The sequence below is a fragment of the Mustela nivalis genome (assembly GCF_964662115.1).
Source record: "Mustela nivalis genome assembly, chromosome: 8".
Lineage (NCBI taxonomy): Eukaryota > Metazoa > Chordata > Mammalia > Carnivora > Mustelidae > Mustela > Mustela nivalis.
The window spans coordinates 14,636,620-14,654,727 of record NC_139027.1 but is presented as its reverse complement, the minus strand read 5'-3'; the positions used below and the strand labels follow the sequence as shown (position 1 = coordinate 14,654,727).

Genomic DNA, 18,108 nt, shown 5'->3' with positions numbered 1-18,108 from the left:
TCAATATTAACATACAGTGTATAATTTCAGAGGTAGAGTTCAGATCAGTCTTTTTTTTTTTTAATATTTTATTTATTTATTTGACAGAGAGAGAAATCACAAGTAGACAGAGAGGCAGGCAGAGAGAGAGGAGGAAGCAGGCTCCCTGCCGAGCAGAGAGTCTGATCCCAGGACCCTGGAATCCTGACCTGAGCCCAGGGCAGAGGCTTAACTCACTGAGCCACCCAGGCGCCCCCAGTGATACATCAGTCTTACACAACACCCAGTGCTCATTACATCACGTGCCCTCCTTAATGTCCCTCATTCAGTGACCCCATCGCCCACCCCCACTTCCCTTCAGCAATCCTCAGTAGTTTGTTTCCTATTTTTAAGAGTCTCTTATGGTTTGTTTCCTTCTCTGATTTCATTCTGTTTTATCTTTCCCTCCCTTCCCCTATGATCCTCTGTTTTGTTTCTTAAATTCCAAGTATGAATGAGATCATATAACTGTCTTTCTCTGATTGACTTATTTCACTGAACATAATACCCTCTAGTTCCATCCACATCCTTGCCAATGGTAAGATTTCCTTTTTTGATGGCTGTATATTATTCCATTGTATATATACACCACAGCTGCTTTAACTGTTCATCTGTCATTGGACATCTGGGCTCTTTCCATAGTTTGGCTATTGTAGACAGGTCAGCTATAAACATTGGGGTGCAGGTGCCCATTCGGATCACTAATTTGTATCTCTGGGGTAAATCCCTACTAGTTCAACTATTGGGTCATAGGGTAGCTCTATTTTCAACTTTTTGAAGAATCTCCATACTTTTTACCAGAGTGGCTGCACCAGCTTACATTCCCACCAACAGTATAAGATCTCCCCTTTCTCCATATCTTTGCCAATATCTGTCTTCTCCTGGCTTGTTAATTTTAGCCATTCTGACTGGTGTGAGGTGGTATCTCGTTTATTCATTTGACAGAGAGAGAGAGAGCACACAAGCAGGCAGAGTGGCAGGCAGAGGGCGAGGGAGAAGCAATCTCCCCACCGAGAAGGGAGCCTGATGTGGGGCTCAATTCTAGTACTCTGGGACCATGATTTGACCTGAAGGCAGAAGCTTAACGACTGAGCCACCTAGGTGCTCCTTTCTGCCCATTTCTTGATTGAATTATTTGTTCTTGGGTGTTGAGTTTGATAAGTTCTTTGTAGCATTTGGATATTAGCCCTTTATCTGATAGGACATTTGTATATGCCTCTCCCATTCTGTCGATTGTCTTTTGGTTTTGTCCACTATTTCCTTTGCTGTGCAAAAGCTTTTTATCTTGATGAAGTTCCAATAGTTCATTTTTGCCTTTGTTTCCCTTGCCTTTGGAGCTTTGTCTAGGAAGGCATTTTCAAAACTTCAGGAATATCAGGCTTTCAAAAGATTGCAAATACACTCAAATTCTTTGTAGCTTCTCTCATCAAAAGATAAAGTCTGTTTCTTCATCTTTTTAAAATCTGGGCTGGCCTTATGATTTGCTTTGGCCAGTGATGCAGCAGAAGGGCCATGACATGAATTCCAAGCTGGCAGTTTCCATTCTCACTCTCTGCCACCGTGCAACCAAGCCTAAGCAAGTCTCCAGGAGGGGCTGTGGGTGTCTTGGTTGACCACCAGACCTGAGCCGCCTCACAGCTCCAGCCAGCCTCGATACCAGCTGGCCAGCTGCTCAGGTAGTTCCAGAAGAGATCAACTGAACTTCCCAGTTGAACCCAGCCCAACTGACCAACCCATAGAACTGGGAGCGAGGAAATGATAGTGGGGCGTGGTTTGAAACCCACGTAAAGGCTAACTGATAAATGATGAAATCCATGTAACTGAATCAAAATCAAATCAGAAATGAAGAAGCTATACATGACAAATACATTTAAATACTGAAATTAAGAAAAAGCAAAAGAAAAATGGATAACAATAGAATGTAAATGGTATAAACCCTGACATGATGAAAAATAATACGAGTCAAAAATTAGGAAGTATGGGGAAGAGGTAGAAGGAAGCGAAAGAGTGTTAATTTCTCTTTCATAGCACGGAACACACTACTGAGCAATGCTGGAGCACATAGTTGAAAAAGTCCCTCTGTCCTAGTATGATTTTTTTTTTTTAATCAAGTTAACCTTTGAGAAAAATCTTATGAATCAGTCTCTCTGAAAATGAAAAAATATGCATCTGAGCAGTTCCTTCACTTCTTTTGTTAAATTCAAGTAAGACTGAGTTCAACACTGTATTTTATTTTATTTTAGATTTATTTATTTGACACAGAGAGATCACAAGTAGGCAGAGAGGCAGGCAGAGAGAGAGTGGAGGAAGCAGGCTTCCCACTGAGCCTGAGCCAAAGGCAGAGGCTTTAAACCACTGAGCCACCCAGGCGCCCCTATTTCTTGAAATTTTTATAAAGGGCTTATTTACTTTTTTTAAAAAGAGATTTTATTTATTTATTTGACAGAGGGAGAAAGAGCACAAGTAGGCAGAGAGGCAGGCCGAGGGAGAGGGGGAAGCAGGCTCCCCACTGAGCAGGGAGTCCAATGTGGGGCTTGATCCTAGGACCCTAGGATCATGACCTGAGCTGAAGGCAGACGCTCAATTGACTGAGCCACCCTGCTTATTTACTTTTATAAAGACCACAAAGTTGGGTGCACCTGGGTGGCTCAGTGGGTTAAGCCTCTGCCTTCAGCCCAGGTCATGATCCCAGGGTCCTGGGATCAAGCCCCACTTTGGGCTCTCTGCTCAGCGGGGAGCCTGCTTCCTCCTCTTTCTCTCTCTGCCTGCCTGTGAGCTCTGTCTGTCAAATAAATAAATAAAATCTTTAAAAAAAATAGCGAAGTTGTAAAAAGAGTTTACAAGAAGTTTCATTAGCAGTCCCAATGGAAAGCAGTATTTTCATAGAGAATATTAAAATGGCATTATGCTCCAAGATTAGTCTGTCTAAACTAGAGGTATGCAATGGCTACATGTTATAATCACCAGGGAGCATTTAAAAAAATATCCATATCCAGGCTTCAGCCAGACCAGAACCATTCAATCAAAATAGCTGGGAAGGGGCCTGAGAATGATACAATTCAGATGTTCCCCCAGGAGATTCTGATGTGCAACTCTGGCTGAGAACCACTTGTCTTAACAGGCCATATAGAAACATTCCTAAGACTCAACGTGTGTTGCTTGGAAATCAGGCTACTCCTTCCACCCTGTGCCTTTTCTAGCCCACAGGGACATCCAGAGGATCTATTACTAAAGAAGACAAGGAGAATGAATACTCTGGGTGAGCTACTAGCAGATAGAATTCCTGTCAGCTTGAACTGGGGGCAAGATGCTTTCTTGTTTACGTACAGAAGTAGAGAGAGCCAGGCTCCCCCCACACCCCCTTGCTTTGAGTTGGCACGTTTTTGTGTCCCACAGGCTCTAAATGAAAAACACACCCACGACAGAACCAGTTCCTATCAAGTGAGAGGGAATTTTTGTGATTGATTTACCAGTGCTTCTTATACTTTATTAAGTAGAGAAATTGCCCAGGAGTCTTGTTAAAATGCAGAATTTGATTCAGTAGTTCTGGAATGGGGCCAAGATTCTGCATTTCAAACAAGTTCCCCGGGTGATTAGAATGGCTGTCAGGCATCAATTACAATGTCCACCTTAACTATCAGGCACACCTGATATTTACAGTAGCTGAGGAATGCATTTTTTTCCTTGTAGGTGAATATACGAGAGAAGCCAATTATAATCAGAAGGCGCCTAATGAGCAAAGCCAGATTGCAAAGCGTGTGTGAAGGCACAGAAGCAAGAAACTGCTCACGTGCCAGGTGAATCAGGAGCTGGAGGTAGGCGGAGTCAGGCCGCTGAAGAGTTGGACTTTGATCCGAATTCTGCAGAGCACAAAGCCTCGAAAAGAGATTTACCGGAAAGAAAAGTCTTCCATTGTTAAATTTGTTTGGGAAGTGCTATACACACTACGTCCCTCACTTACATATTTACAAAGCATAATTTGTTTTCAAAGATACTAAGAAGGCTTTTGTCAAATAAAGATAATACCTCATAAACAGTACAGGTTATATAATTTATGGAGCCCAGTGCAAAATGAAAATTTATCTTTTCCTATTAAGACTTTCTGGAAGGCGATGACAGAGCATTAAACCAATTGTGGAACTCTCCTAAAGCTTCTAAAGCTTCAGGCCTTGTAGGACTGCACTGGTCACATGCCGGTGAAGCTGCCCTGTTCCTGGGGATATTGGGAGCATTAAATGAAATAATGTATGAAAAGTGCTTTAGGGGCACCTGGGTGGCTCAGTGGGTTAAGTGTCTGCCTTCAGCTCAGGTCATGATCTCAGGGTCCTGGGATCAAGCCTCACATGGCATCAGGCTCCCTGCTCCGTGGGTAGCCTGCTTCTCCCTCTCTCTCTCTGACTGCCTCTTTGCCTACTTGTGATCTCTCTCTGTTTCAAATAAATAAATAAAATCTTTGGGGGGATAAAAAAGTGCTTTAGTGCTTACCTACTGTTAGCACCACTACCAAAGCTACAGTTGGGTGTCAAGCCTGGAATCACCACTACCAAAGCGGCTACCAAAGCTTATATCCTGTAAGCACTAAATAAATAGTAAGGATGGTTTTCACACAGCTTTTAGTTAGGACTCTTGGTTGTATTAGAAACTGACTTCATTTAGCTTAGGCAAAAAAAAAAAGCAGAATTTGTTAAATGATCCAGGAATGTGTTTCAGAATCCAAGGGTAGAAGCTGCTAGCGAGGTACAGGAAGAAAGGGCTCTCTTTTTCTCTCTCAACTCCAGTTTTCTTTATGGGTTCCTTGTCCACACTGTGGGAAAAATCAGCCCAGAGGTGCCAGGTTCAAGAGACTTCCCGGAGGGATACTGGGGTCTCTTAGTCCTAATTCCACATGCTGAGGGAGGGCTCTGATGGCTCCATCAATTTCCACCTGGATGAGGCAACTGTACATAAAGACTCTTCAGCTATTATCAGCCCAGTGGAAGGGGAAGGAGGCAACGTATGTACATCTCAGTGTCTCCCATACTTACCTGATCATGAGACATTTCTTGAAGGAACATCTATTAGTATTGAATAGAACATACTCGGGAAATGCTGTCGTGGGTGATAGGAAGCAATGGAATGGCTAAAGGAGAGGCGAAAGAGCCAGGAATCAGATGTTCATTTTAGATGGCAGGGAGCAGAACTGACTAGACCAAACAAGACTGAACACAAGAAAGCAAAGTAAGAGCTCGCTCTAGATATCCAGACCCGGGAAGCAAGGCTAGTATTAATGAGGATATACGAGGAAAAACCGTCTCCAGAAATATTTGGGAAGTGAAAATTCGATATGGGGAGAAAGGTATAAGAGAAACAGACAAGGATGTATCAAAGGGCTAACTTGGGGTACTCAATCGGTTGTGGTATACCAACTGTTGAGCTAACACAAGAATTGGGCGATGGGTCTAAGTTGTTTCTGTTTGGTGCCAGGAAGAATATTCAGCTGGAAATATCTAGAAGCCTGAAATGTGGGCCACAGGTAAAAGTCTTGAGGCAGATTCAGATATCACATGCTTTCAGTAATAATTAAAAACCGAGAAGTTCAGGCATTCAACATATAGTCTTTGAACACTACTATGGTCCAGGCCCTGGGACACACACACGCGCGCGCGCGTGGATAAAACACTCATCCTCCTGCAAGCCCATCATGGAGCTTACAGTCGCCCAGGAAGAAAAATTACACAGCACTCCTTTTCAGAACTACAGAATGTCAGAGAGTTGTGCCAACCATGGAGAACAACACAGTGCCGGTGCCCCTACCACATGTCGGCTGTGTGACAGGGCCAGACTACAGTTGGGTCTCAAGCCTGGAATCATCACTACCAAAGCCACAGGGACAGGACGACAGCGCGGGATGGGTCCCTAACTGCTGCGGTGGGGATCGGCGTGCCGACCTGACGGTGCACTTGGCGAGCGCGGGTGATGAAAAATCGGGCGGCGAGTGAGAATCACTAGCCCAGCAGAAGGACCTGGGTCTCCTTTGTGTTTACCCCGGCCAAGCACTGCGCACCGGCAATGTGCTGAGCTGGGTCCACTTGCCTAGGAGGCAACTAGAATGACAGTCCATTTTAAGGGGTTCACTTTCCCACCCCAAATGCGTCTCCATCGTCTTGTTGCGGGGAGAGGGGAAGGATGAACCCTAAGGGCCTGGATTACTGTCCGGCTCCTGTGGGTGCCAGCACCCCAGAGGCGAAGTTCGAGGAGTACTGCGCGGTCACAGGCAACTGACATCCGCACAGGCAGCGGCGAACAATGAGCTACCAGGGAGGAAGCGAAGGGTAAGCGAATTCGGAAGTCGAGGCTGCACGCGGGAAGACAGAGGCGAACGCGGAGCTCGGCGACACCACGCCTGCGCCGGTCGAGCTCCCGCGCGCGTCCCCGCCTGGCGCACCCGCGGAGCCTAGCACCAGCTGCGAGCCCGCAAGGTGAGGGCGGGGGAGCGCACGCCTAAGGGACGGTCGAAACGCGCGAGCGCAGAGAGCGTGCGCACGCGCAGAGCTCCCGCCGGCCGGGGCCAGAAGCGCGGGAGAAGCGACGAAAGCCACTGAGAAGAGCCGCACGTCGGTGAGTGCTCCCCCCTCCCCTTTCTCCCGGAGTGCCTTGCGCGCGGCCGGTGGGCGGGGGGGGAGGGGAGGGGAGGCGGCGGTGGCAGCCATGTTGTTGTGAGTCTCTGTGTCTCACCCTCGGTACTTCGGTGGTTCGGAGGAGGAGGGGGAGGAGAAGGAGGAGGTGGGGTGGGGGGGAGGGAGGTAGGTGGAGAAAGAAGATATTGCCGCCACCGAAGGCGGAGGAGGGAAGGACGGCCAAGAGCGACGCCGCCGTGTGCCCAACGGTCGGTGTCTCCGGCTGAGGCAGCGCGGCCGCAGCAGCCCCGTAAGTCAGTCCGCGTTTGCTCCCTCTCCCCGTGCTCTGGCGCCACAGAAGCTGGCTTCCTGGGCTTTGTGTGGCCGTCTCGGCGGGAGCAGCCCGCAGGGCGGGAGGGCGGACAGGCCTGGGGGAACCCAGGGCAGCTGCGGCCTGGGGCCCGGGGCCCGCTCGCACAATGCGGGGGGAGGGGTGCCGGAAGGGGGTGTGCGCCCGGCGCGGGTGGGGGGGTGCTCGGCTCTCCCGCTTCCTTTCCTCCCCCACGCCACTGCCTTGCGGCGCTGGGGGGCCCACGCCACTAGTCCTGGGTTTCTCGGCGCTGGGGGTTAGGGACCGAGCTGTCGGTTCAGCCCATGGTCGTGAAGAGGGGGGGAGGACGGTAGATCCAGAGAAGTGTGCGAGTTGGAAGTGGGCGAAGAGGAAGGAGTGGGTTTATGAAAACAAATACGGGAATTCTTGGGGGCCCGAGTGTGTCCAGGAAAAGCTTTCGGCAGACAGGTGTGGATATGAAAGGAACAGCGACTTGGGTTAGTTAGACTCTTAGGTGCTATTATTAAGGAATGTTATGTTCGTTCCTGGAACAGGCTTTGACACTCAGATATAGAAATTAAAATGAAAGAAAAGATTAGAGGCTTCAGACATTTTAGCAGTAGTTAGTTTGGGCCAAATTTGCGGATAATTGTTAAAAGTTTTATCCCAAACGCTTGTAAAAGTTAGGCTGCTTCTGAGAACACAGCTAGGGAAAACCCTATTTCTTAACTTAGGTTTTCATTCTAACACATATTTAGACATCATGAGGGTTAATATTACCAGCATATAAGGTGTAATAAGACAGTAATGTCAGTTAAAATCAGGATTTCGGGTATTGTGAGATCTTAAGAAAAGTGGTGATGGGTTTTTTTCGGTTTTTTAGAGAAAGCTTTATTAGACAAATGCTTTTAAACGCTTAAGAGAACTGTAATATTTGTAAAGGTATAATCAAGAAAACAGTTTTAATAAAGGAAGTTACCTAAGGATTTTAAAAGCTTGTTTACTGCTTAGATTTCGTGTTTAATAGGTGACTCACCATGTGACCTGGAGTATCAGAGGACAATTTAAGGAATTCTGGTTAGAAATCCTATTTAGAATACAATTACAAATATTTTTAATGGGCTTACGTTTCTGTTCTTATTCTTTTAATACTTTTTTTTTAATAGAGGATTTGCTTCATTTGCACAGGCATAGTGAATAGTTGTTAATATTTCCCTTTGCATGAATGTCTTTTAAAGTTCAATTTTTGGTGAACTTTATTTATTTAGAATTGTCTTTTGGTGTCCGGAAGGGCGGTTTTTGTACCCAGCAAAGACTTACACTGATTTAAAAAATTAGTTGTATTTCAGAACCCTGGTTTTTAAGCTTTTTAAGTTCTTTTTTCTTATTTGTACAAGTCTGGCTGTTAATCTTCAAGTTAAATTTGCTATTAACAAACTTGAACATCTTCAAGAAAATTGAAACTGTTTAATTTTTATACGTAGTTTTCTTAATTTGAGTGTAAAGTTCCCTTAGACGTTTTAATATTTAGTAAGGTTTTAGCTTAAAAGTATAAATTACTGCCGTGTTTAAATTGGTCTTACAAGGTTGTCCACTTTAATAGACCAACTTTTCTTTGGCACTACAAGCATATAAGCCAAACTATGCAGTCTCAACAAAGATAATACTAGGATTTTGTGTCCCTTAAACCTTCCATACTTGTTTATAAGTCCTCCTGGTGTTGAAATAATAATTTGTCTTCCTGTGTATGTACTTAGCAGAAGCAGCTATGATCAGGGATTTGGGCCAGGTGTGACATCAAAGCCAATCTGGTCAGTGACCAGATAGTCTTGCTTTCTATGGATATTGATAAGATTTTCATAATTTCAAGTGGATGTTGGTTCCTGTCTCCCGGACTCAGGTTCTTTCAATTTGTTGGATTTCTAACAGAGCAAACTATTCTCTTTTTTTTTTTTTTTCATGTTCTTAAGATTTAGGGTTATTTTAAATACCTGAATTTAAATACCTGGCTTGAATTCATAGTTTGTGGCTGTTTCACTGGTAGGTGTATGATTAATATAAAAATTGCACTAATAATTAATAAATTGGTTTGTGATGTATTAGGTAGATTTCTTGCTGTTTTTGAGAAGGTATTAAAAATAGTCCGGCTTGGCCCCTCTTGTCCCGCTTTTTTCACTCTGGCCTGATGAATTTGTAAGAAGGAACTGTTAAGACTATGGCTTAGCCTCTTTCCTCTCTTTCTCTTTGGAAGTCTGCCCCCTGCAGAAAGTGCTTTGTTCTGCTTCTTGAGGCCAGCCACCATGATAGACTGCCCCTTTTTGGAGGACCATCAGTTGTCCAGTGCTATCTGTGACCAGTTTAGGATAATTAAGGGGCGTGGTGGTAGGAACCTCTCTGGCCTAGGTCTAAATTAGTCATTCGATTGTAGCTTGGTCAGTAAAAGGAGAAACTTAAATTGCTTGCTATCAGTCTAGTTCTGTGTCTCTCACTTCTGAATTCTGATGTGGTGGAAAAGTTTCCCTTCAGACCTCATTATTTAGGAGCTAATTTTTTTTTAAGATTTTTTTTATTTATTTGAGAGGGAGACAGAACATGAGCAGAGGGAAGAAGACAGAGGGAGAAGCAGACTCCACACTGAGCAGGGAGCTGGATGCCAGACTCGATCCTAGGACCCTAAGATCATGACCTGAGCCTAAGGCAGATGCTTAAGACCAACCCACTGAGCCACCCAGGTGCCCTAGAAGCTAATATTTTAATAATGATATTTATATTTAGGAATATAGATAGACCTTTTTCACTTGAAATATATTGTTTCTGTATTGGGAAAGTGAATTTTTACAGATTACTTTTGAAGCCTTTCCAATGAAACAGTATAGAAGTAGTACATAGGTAGGTTCATGGTAAATGCTTTTTTCTTCTTAGAGTTTCAGGTAGCGGTATGTTACCAGACAAAGTTAGTGTATTTTTTTCCTTAGTGACTTTTTTGTCCAACTCAGCTACTTTATAAATGAAAGCTAAAACTTGTCTAATTAAACAGTGTCACCTACTAGAGAGTCATTTTATTTATTTGTCAGAGAGAGCGAGCAAGCACAAGCCGGGGAAGTGGCAGACAGGAGTAGCAGGCTCCCCATTGAGAAAAGAGCCTGATGCTGGACTCAGTCTCAGGACTTTGGGATGACAACCTGAGCTGAAGGCAAATGCTGAACTGACTGAGCCACCCATGCGTCCCAAGTCATTCAATTCTTAATGAAATTGTGGACATTTTTGTCTTCCCTTGACTTTTTTGGGGGGGGGGATTTTATTGATTGATTGATTGGACAGAGGGATAGAGAGAGAGAGAGAGCTACAAGTAGGCAGAGGGAGAGGGAGATAGATACAGGCTCCCCAACGAGCAGGGAGCCCAGTGCCCAGTGCGGGACTGGATCCCAGCCAAAGGCAGCAAAGGCAGATGCTTAACTGACTGAGCCACCCAGATGCCCTTGTTGACCTTTTAAAAAAAAAATTTCATTCATTTATTTTGACAGAGATCACAAGTAGGCAGAAAGGCAGGCAGAGAGAGAAGGGGAAGCAGGCTCTCCACCGAGCAGAGAGCCGGAGACACAGGGTCTCAAGTTCTGAGTCCCAAGACCCTGAGACCATGACCCGAGCTGAAGGCAGAGGCTTCAACCCACTGAGCCACCCAGGCACCCCATGTTGACCTTTTCTTTTTCTTTCTTTCTTCTTTTTTTTTTTTTTTAAAGATTTTATTTATTTATTTGACAGGTAGAGATCACAAGTAGGCAGAGAGGCAGGCAGAGAGAGAGAGGAGGAAGCAGGCTTCCTGCGGAGCAGAGAGCCCAATGCGGGGCTCCATCCCAGGACCCTGGGATCATGACCTGAGCCTAAGGCAGAGGCTTTAACCCACTGAGTCACCCAGGCGCCCCTGTTGACCTTTTTCTTAAATGAAGTTTTACTTGACCATTTCCTGGCTCCTTTCTGTATTTTTCTAAAGTGCTTTAAAGAATTAAAAAAGTGTGGGCTATTCAAGCACATTGGTAAAGTCATGGTTTCTTTAGTATATTTCACCTCTGCAAATGCAGCTACTGTAATCCCATCCATTTTTAGTTTACATATTATAGATTTTTACTTCTTATTCACTTACTGTTCTCTTCTGGGAGATAAAAGATGTTGGAGTAGAGTACTAGAAAAATGGAGTAGAGTAATAGAAAAACATACAAATGGGTACACCTTACGTTCATATCTCAGGATTTCACTGTAACTGGCAAGCATAAAAAAGGGGAAGAAGTGTGAAGGGAAAAGGGGTAGGTAGTACTTGGAATGTCAGAATACTTTGGACTGACAATGGGATAGGGAAAGAAAAAAGGCAGTCGTTATTGCCTACCTAAGGTGAAAGGTAACATTTGAACCATAAAACTTGCATTCCAGGAAGGGATTTGGTGAAATTGACTATAAAATGACACTTCAAGACCATCCTTGAAGATAGATTTTTGTGATTTTTTTTTTTTTAAACATACATTTATTTGAGAGAGTGAGAGAGCACACAAGGTGGGCGGGTAGAGAGAATCCTCAAGTGGACTCCCTGCTGAACATGGAGCCCAGTGCACTGCTCCATCCCAGGTCCCCGAGGTCATGACCTGAGCCGAAATCAAGAGTTGGTGCTTCATTAACTGAGCCACTCACGCACCCCAGATCTTTGTGATTTCTACTGTATCTATCTCATATAAAGAGCTCTAGATCTCAAGGTGGTGGTCTTGTGATTTTAGGCAGTGGTTTTGAAAGACTTACTTAGGGATCAGTGGAATACTCTCTCAGCTGTGTAAAATGCTACTGGTTTTATTCATTCAGATATTAAAAAGGGTGAATAAATAGTAGAAATAAGCTGACCTTAAGTATAGGTCTTTGCTAGTCAGTCAGATAAGATAAGGCAAATTGTAGGTAGAGAAAAATATGGATGGTTTTGTTAAATACTAAAAATGACATTTTTAGTATTTAGGTAGGAGCCACTTGTGTTTTCCATTTTGGTGACCAGTTCATTTATTACCATCTGTTTAGTATCTGTCAGCACTTTGAAGTTTGAATAAATGTAAAATACTAAATTTTCTGTAGTACAGTCTGAATCTTTACAATCTGATATAAATAAGATTTGAAAGTTTGAGAAGATGGTAGCTAAAGTTTTCTCTGGAGATGTTTTCTTGGACCACCTTGCAGTTCAAGTGTAATAGATTGCTGAAAATGAATCCAAGGGAAAGTCTTAACGTCCCTTTGTTCACTCCTACACTAGTAGAAAGGGGAGTACTGAGTCTAGGAACTTGTCAAAGATAAATTGTTTGCTAGTTTGTTGTTGTTGTTGTTTTTTAAAGATTTTATTTATTTATTTGACAGAGATCACAAGTAGGCAGAGAGGTGGGGGGGTGGGGGGGTGGGGAAGCAGGCTCCCCGCTGAGCAGAGAGCCCAATGCGGGGCTCAGTCCCAGGACTCTGAGATCACGACCTGAGCCAGAGGCAGAGGCTTAACCCACTGAGCCACCCAGGCGTCCCCATTTGCTAGTTTTTATTGTGAGTCTGTTTGAGAAGATAGTCATGGATTATTATTTGAGGAATATTCAGTCCCATTTGTTACCCTGGATGTTGAAAGTTTTATTTTCTTATCAAGGTAGACTACCAGAAACTTGGACAATATTTTTGAGATTTGTAGGCCTTTGATGTGCCAGACTTCCTTTACTTTTTTTTTTTAAAGATTTATTTATTTGAGAGAGAGAGAGATACCACAAGTAGGCAGAGAGGCAGGCCGAGGAAGAGGAGTAAACAGGCTCCCTGCTGAGCAGAGAGCCTGATGCCCAGCTTGATCCCAGAACCCTGAGATCATGACCTGAGCCAAAGTCAGAGGCTTAACCCACGGAACCACCCAGGCACCCCCAGACTTTGTTTAGATATCGGAGGTACCAGGTCCTTGTTATTGAGTGTAAAATTAAAAAAAAAAAGACTTGGAGAAATGAACTTAGTCAAGGGATAGGTGAAATGGCTTCATCGAGAGGGATTAGTGTGGGTAATGACCCTGATAGGAGAGAATGGCAGAACTTGACGTGGAAGTAGGGAAAATTGAGAAGATATGACTAGACAGGGCGTCTCTGTGGCTTAGTAGGTTAGGCATCTGCCTTCTGCTTTGGTTGTGATCCCGGGACCCTGGGATTAAGCCCCATGGTGTAGGGTACCCTGCTCGGTGGGAGCCTGCTTATCCCTCTGCTTGTGCACTCCCCCTGCTTGTGTGCATGCATGCATTCTCCCCTCCCTCAAAAATTTCAGTTTAGGAGCACCTGGGTGGCTCCTTTGGTTAAGCATCTCCCTCAGGCTCAGGTCATGATCTCAGGGGTGTGGGATCAGCCCCATGTTGGGCTCCACGCTCAGTGGGGGAGTCTGCTTCTCCCTCTCCCTCTTCGCCTCCCCACCCCTCGTGCTTTCTCTGTCTCAAATAAATAAAATCTTCAAAAAGATTTTTATTTAAGGGGCGCCTGAGTGGCTCAGTAGGTTAAACATCTAGTCTTGATCTCAGGGTTGTTGTGAGTTCAGGCCCTGAGTTGGGCTCCATACTGAGCTTGGAGCCTACTTAAAAAAATTTTTTTAGACTTAAATGCATATAAATTTCATTTAAATTCTGCTTAGGAATATTTCTTCAGAGGCCTTTTTTTGGTATATAATTTAGGTAATCCTCGAAACTTAACAGATTTGGTTTCTCTTTTCAGACATTTGTTTGAAATGTCTGAATTTCTAGGCATTTGTTTTTTTAAGTTATTTATTTATTGTTAAGGCTTATTTGTTTATTTGTCAGAGATAGAGTGCGCACAAGCCGGGGAAACCAGGCAGAGGGAGAAACAGACTCCCTGCTGAACAGGGAGCTTGATGCAGGACTCAATCCCAGGACCCTAAGATCAGGACTTGAGCTGAAGGCAGACGCTTAACTAGCTGAGCCACACAGGCACTTGGAAAAGTTTTTTAGACCTCCAACATCTTTAAGAAACTGATTAGGTTAAAAAAGAAGGAAAGAAAGAATGAAACTGGTTAGGTCATCTCGCTTCAAGTTACTGGGAAAAAAGTAATCACCAGTTCAAGGCTTGTTCATGAATATTTGAGGGATTTAAGAGTCACAACTCATACTTACGACCTAAAAGATTACTCTTATTTAATTGAAAAGTTTGTACAGCTCATATATTTTTTTCATAGACTACCCATAGTAGTCATCACAGACTGAACATATTCTAAAACTTAACTGTTGTAAGTTTTGGCTTTTCCTAGACAAAAGTTAAGGGAGTTGAAATGTTAACATTTTTTTTTCCTTTTTCTTAGAAATGACTAGAAATACTGCTCAAAATAACTTCTTTTGCATTAACATATTTACGGAAGAAAGTTATGATAATACTGGATTAAAGTTAAGCAGTTTTAACTGTAGGACTTACTGTGTGAGAATGAATTCTGGAATGACCATGTGCTCAGCTTGCAAAAGAACAAATGGATACCAGGGAGCAGTGTATCTTCAGTGTATTGGACAGGGAACCTTATTTTAAAGAACATTGTGAATTGGTGATTAGGGAAAACACTTTGGAAAATTGTGGTCTAAAGAAAAAAAGTACCAGACTCCAGGGTGACTGAGTCTATCTAAACTGTATTCCTTTTTTTTTTTTTTTTTTTAATTTTTAAAGAAGATTTATTTATTTGTTTGTCAGAGGGAGAGCTTGCACACGGGAGCACAGGCAGACAGAGTAGCAGGCAGAGGGACAAGCAGGCTCCCTGTGGAGTAAGGAGGGACTCTATCCCAGGAGGGTGGGATCATGACCCCAGCCGAAGGCAGCAGCTCAACCACCCGAGCCACCCAGGCATCCCTCTACTAAGTGTTCTTAAGCTCAGGTCTTGAAGTCCTGGGACTGAGTCTCTTATCAGGCTCTCTGATCAGTGGGGAGCCTGCTGCTCCCACTGCTTTTGTGTTCTCTCTCTCTCATAAGAAAAATAAAAACATTTAGGAAAAAAAAATCTTAAAACTGCATTCAAGTCTGCTGCTTTGAATGGTTTTTATTTTTTCTCAGTTGTCTCAGACCTTGCACTGAAATGACTTCCTTTAGTTCTGTTACAGCCTTTTCTTTAGGATGTTTCTCCTTGGTGCTATATTGGTTCTGATTGATTATTTGTAACAGTTGAAAATTACTAGATAACTATTTGAGCATTTGAGACAAGTCTTCACTTGTTGGGCATTCAACCTAGTACTAAAGTGAATTGAAAATAACACAGGATCACTTACTTGTACTTTATTCTATGATAAAGTCTCTGAACTGTAATACATTTAAATAGTATTAATACAGGACCTTTAAAAACAAAAACAACTTGGTTTTGCTAACTTTAGTGAGCATTACAACACAGAAAAAATGTAAAGATAAAGCCAGTAGTACCTCCTCTCCTATCAGAGTTCAATTCAGTGCTTATTTTGTCATAGTCCACACAGATACAGAATTGTATTACTCCTTTCTTTTAAACAAAAATGGCTTCATATGATACAACTTAGGTGATTAGGTATTTTTATTTACTATCACAGACATTTTACTCTATTTGTACCTGTATCTTAAAACATTCAGTACATAGATTTTTATTTTGCTAAACCATTTTTCTGTTGAGTTTATGTTTTTATTTTTCATTTAAATTCAGTTGATTAACATATAGTGTATTACTAGTTTCAGAGGTATCTTGTTCAGTTCTTATTTTTAACCACTGCAAGCAGTGCTGCAGTAAATGTTCTGTAGTTTATTCTTTTCATGTTGGTGTTTATGTAAAGTTAATTCCTTAGTTAGAAGATTTTATGTTGATTTTTTTTTTTTAAAGATTTTATTTATTTATTTGACAGAGAGAAATCACAAGTAGATGGAGAGGCAGGCAGAGAGAGAGAGGAGGAAGCAGGCTCCCCGCTGAGCAGAGAGCCCGATGCGGGACTCGATCCCAGGACCCTGAGATCATGACCTGAGCTGAAGGCAGCGGCTTAACCCACTGCACCACCCAGGCGCCCTTATGTTGATTTTTTTTTTCAACTTTTTTTTTTTTTTAAAGATTTTATTTATTTATTTGACAGAGAGAGAGATCACAAGTAGGCAGAGAGGCAGGCAGAGAGAGAGGGGGAAGCAGGCTCCCTGCTGAGCAGAGATCCCGATGTGGGGCTCGATCCCAGGACCCTGGGATCATGACCCGAGCCGAAAGCAGCGGCTTAACCCACTGAGCCACCCAGGCGCCCCTTATGTTGATTTTTTAAACAAGAAAATAGTCATTCATTATGGTAGATCATTAATACTCTAGAAAGCACTTATATTTTAATTTCATATATGTATATTTTTAAAGATTTTATTTATTTATTTGACAGAGAGAGAGATCACAGTAGGCAGAGAGGCAGGCAGAGAGAGAGAGGAGGAAGCAGGCTCCCTGCTGAGCAGAGAGCCCGATGGATGCGGGACTCGATCCCAGGACCCTGAGATCATGACCTGAGCCGAAGGCAGCGGCTTAATAACCCACTGAGCCACCCAGGCGCCCCTTAATTTCATATATTATTTCATTTATTTTTCATGATAATCCTATGAGGGAGGCATATACTCATATGCAAGTGGGGAAACACGACCAGTGTTCAAGTGTTCTGAGATCATTCACCTCGTTTAGGACAAAGAAAGAACTATATTCTGATCTTTTGATTGAGATTCTTCTGTTACATCATGATAAATGATTCAGAATTTTTTATTTGGAAAAGCAAGAGGGTGTTTGTGGATATATTTCTTAGCTCTATAATGTATAAGGGTCTCAGTCCTGGCTGTACAGGGAACATCATCTGGAGAACTTAAAAAACAAAACAGTAAAAATCTGCACCTGTTTCCCTGCCCAGACTAACTCAAATAAGTTTTATATAAGTGGGAACTGAGTGTGCAGTTTTAAATCTTCTGCCTGGATTCTGATGCACTGAGGGTTTGAGAACCAGTGGCCTTGAAGTTGGGGTGCTTCATGACAAATCTTAATGTGGTATGTTTTACTGATGGTTAAGCCTTCAGGGCACAAAACTTAAAAAGTTAGCTTCTTTTAGTGGTTAATCTCATTCAGTCATAACTTGTTCACATTGTTGTTAGGAATGAAAACATAGAACTGGATGGAGTATTTTGGCTTTGGGATTGAGATCAGTGATAGTCTTGGGCAGTAGGAGTAATAGAAAATTAAAAACAAAACAGCTCACTATGGGGTGTCTGGGTGGCTCAGTTGGTTGAGTGTCCAGCTCTTGGTTTCAGCTCAAGTTATGATAGGGTCATGATGGAACAGAGCCTCCATGCTCAGCAGGAAGTCTGCTTAAGCTCCTCTCCTCCTGCTCTGCTCACACGTGCACTTTCTCAAAGATCTTTTTTAAGATTTATTTGAGGCAGAGCGAGGGCAAGTGGAGGGAGGGGTAGAGGGAGAGAGAATTTCAAGTAGCCTCTGCACCGAGCATGGAGCCAACCATGGGACTCAATCCCAAGGCCCTGAGGTCATAACCTGAGCCAAAATCAAGTCAGGTGCTTAACCAACTGAGGCATCCAGGCATTCCCAAATAAATCTTTGAAAACCAAAATAAAAATATCTAAAAAACAGTTCATGTTTTTTCTAAACTTTGTCAGTACTTACTCAGCAGAAACAATACTAGGAGATTTACTTTTTTGAAAGCAAATAATATTGGGGTGTCTGGGTGGCTCAGTTGGTTAGGCATCTGTCTTCTGCTCAGGTCAGTGATCTCAGGGTCCTGGAACAGAGCCCTGCATTGGGCTCTCTGCTCAGCAGTGAGTCTGCTTCTGCCTCTCCCTCTGTGATCTCTCTCACTTACACTCTCTCAAATAAATAATCTTTAAGAAAAAAAAAAATAGAAGTATGAAAGTCAAATACATTGAGGGGTTTAAAAGGTATGATTTGGTTGGTTCCTTTTTTTTTTTTAACACTTTGAGGAATATATCAAAATTGTAGGGTAGGACTAACTGAGATAAGTGGTTGGAAAACTAAGTACTAGCTACATAAGTGCAGTGCCTTTAAATCAGGTGATGAGACAATATTTAGATCTACAAATATTCTGCTTTTTTATTTTTAAACATTTTGTTTATTCATTTCACTGAGCCGGGGGTGGGGGTTGTG

General features: G+C 43.0%; 1 protein-coding gene across 8 annotated transcripts in view; it reads left to right on the top strand.

Annotated features, from left to right (window-relative positions):
• The first annotated feature begins 6,643 nt into the window (after nucleotides 1-6,643).
• The window catches only part of PUM2 (pumilio RNA binding family member 2), a 103,400-nt gene continuing 91,935 nt past the window's right edge, over nucleotides 6,644-18,108 (top strand). For 7 of the 8 annotated variants that reach the window (XM_082744197.1, XM_082744196.1, XM_082744205.1 and 4 more), the window contains exon 1: nucleotides 6,666-6,924. The gene's annotated coding sequence lies outside the window, so the exon portion shown is untranslated. Of the gene's footprint in view, nucleotides 6,925-18,108 lie in introns of all 8 variants that reach the window. The other variant, XM_082744198.1, reaches the window with a different exon arrangement.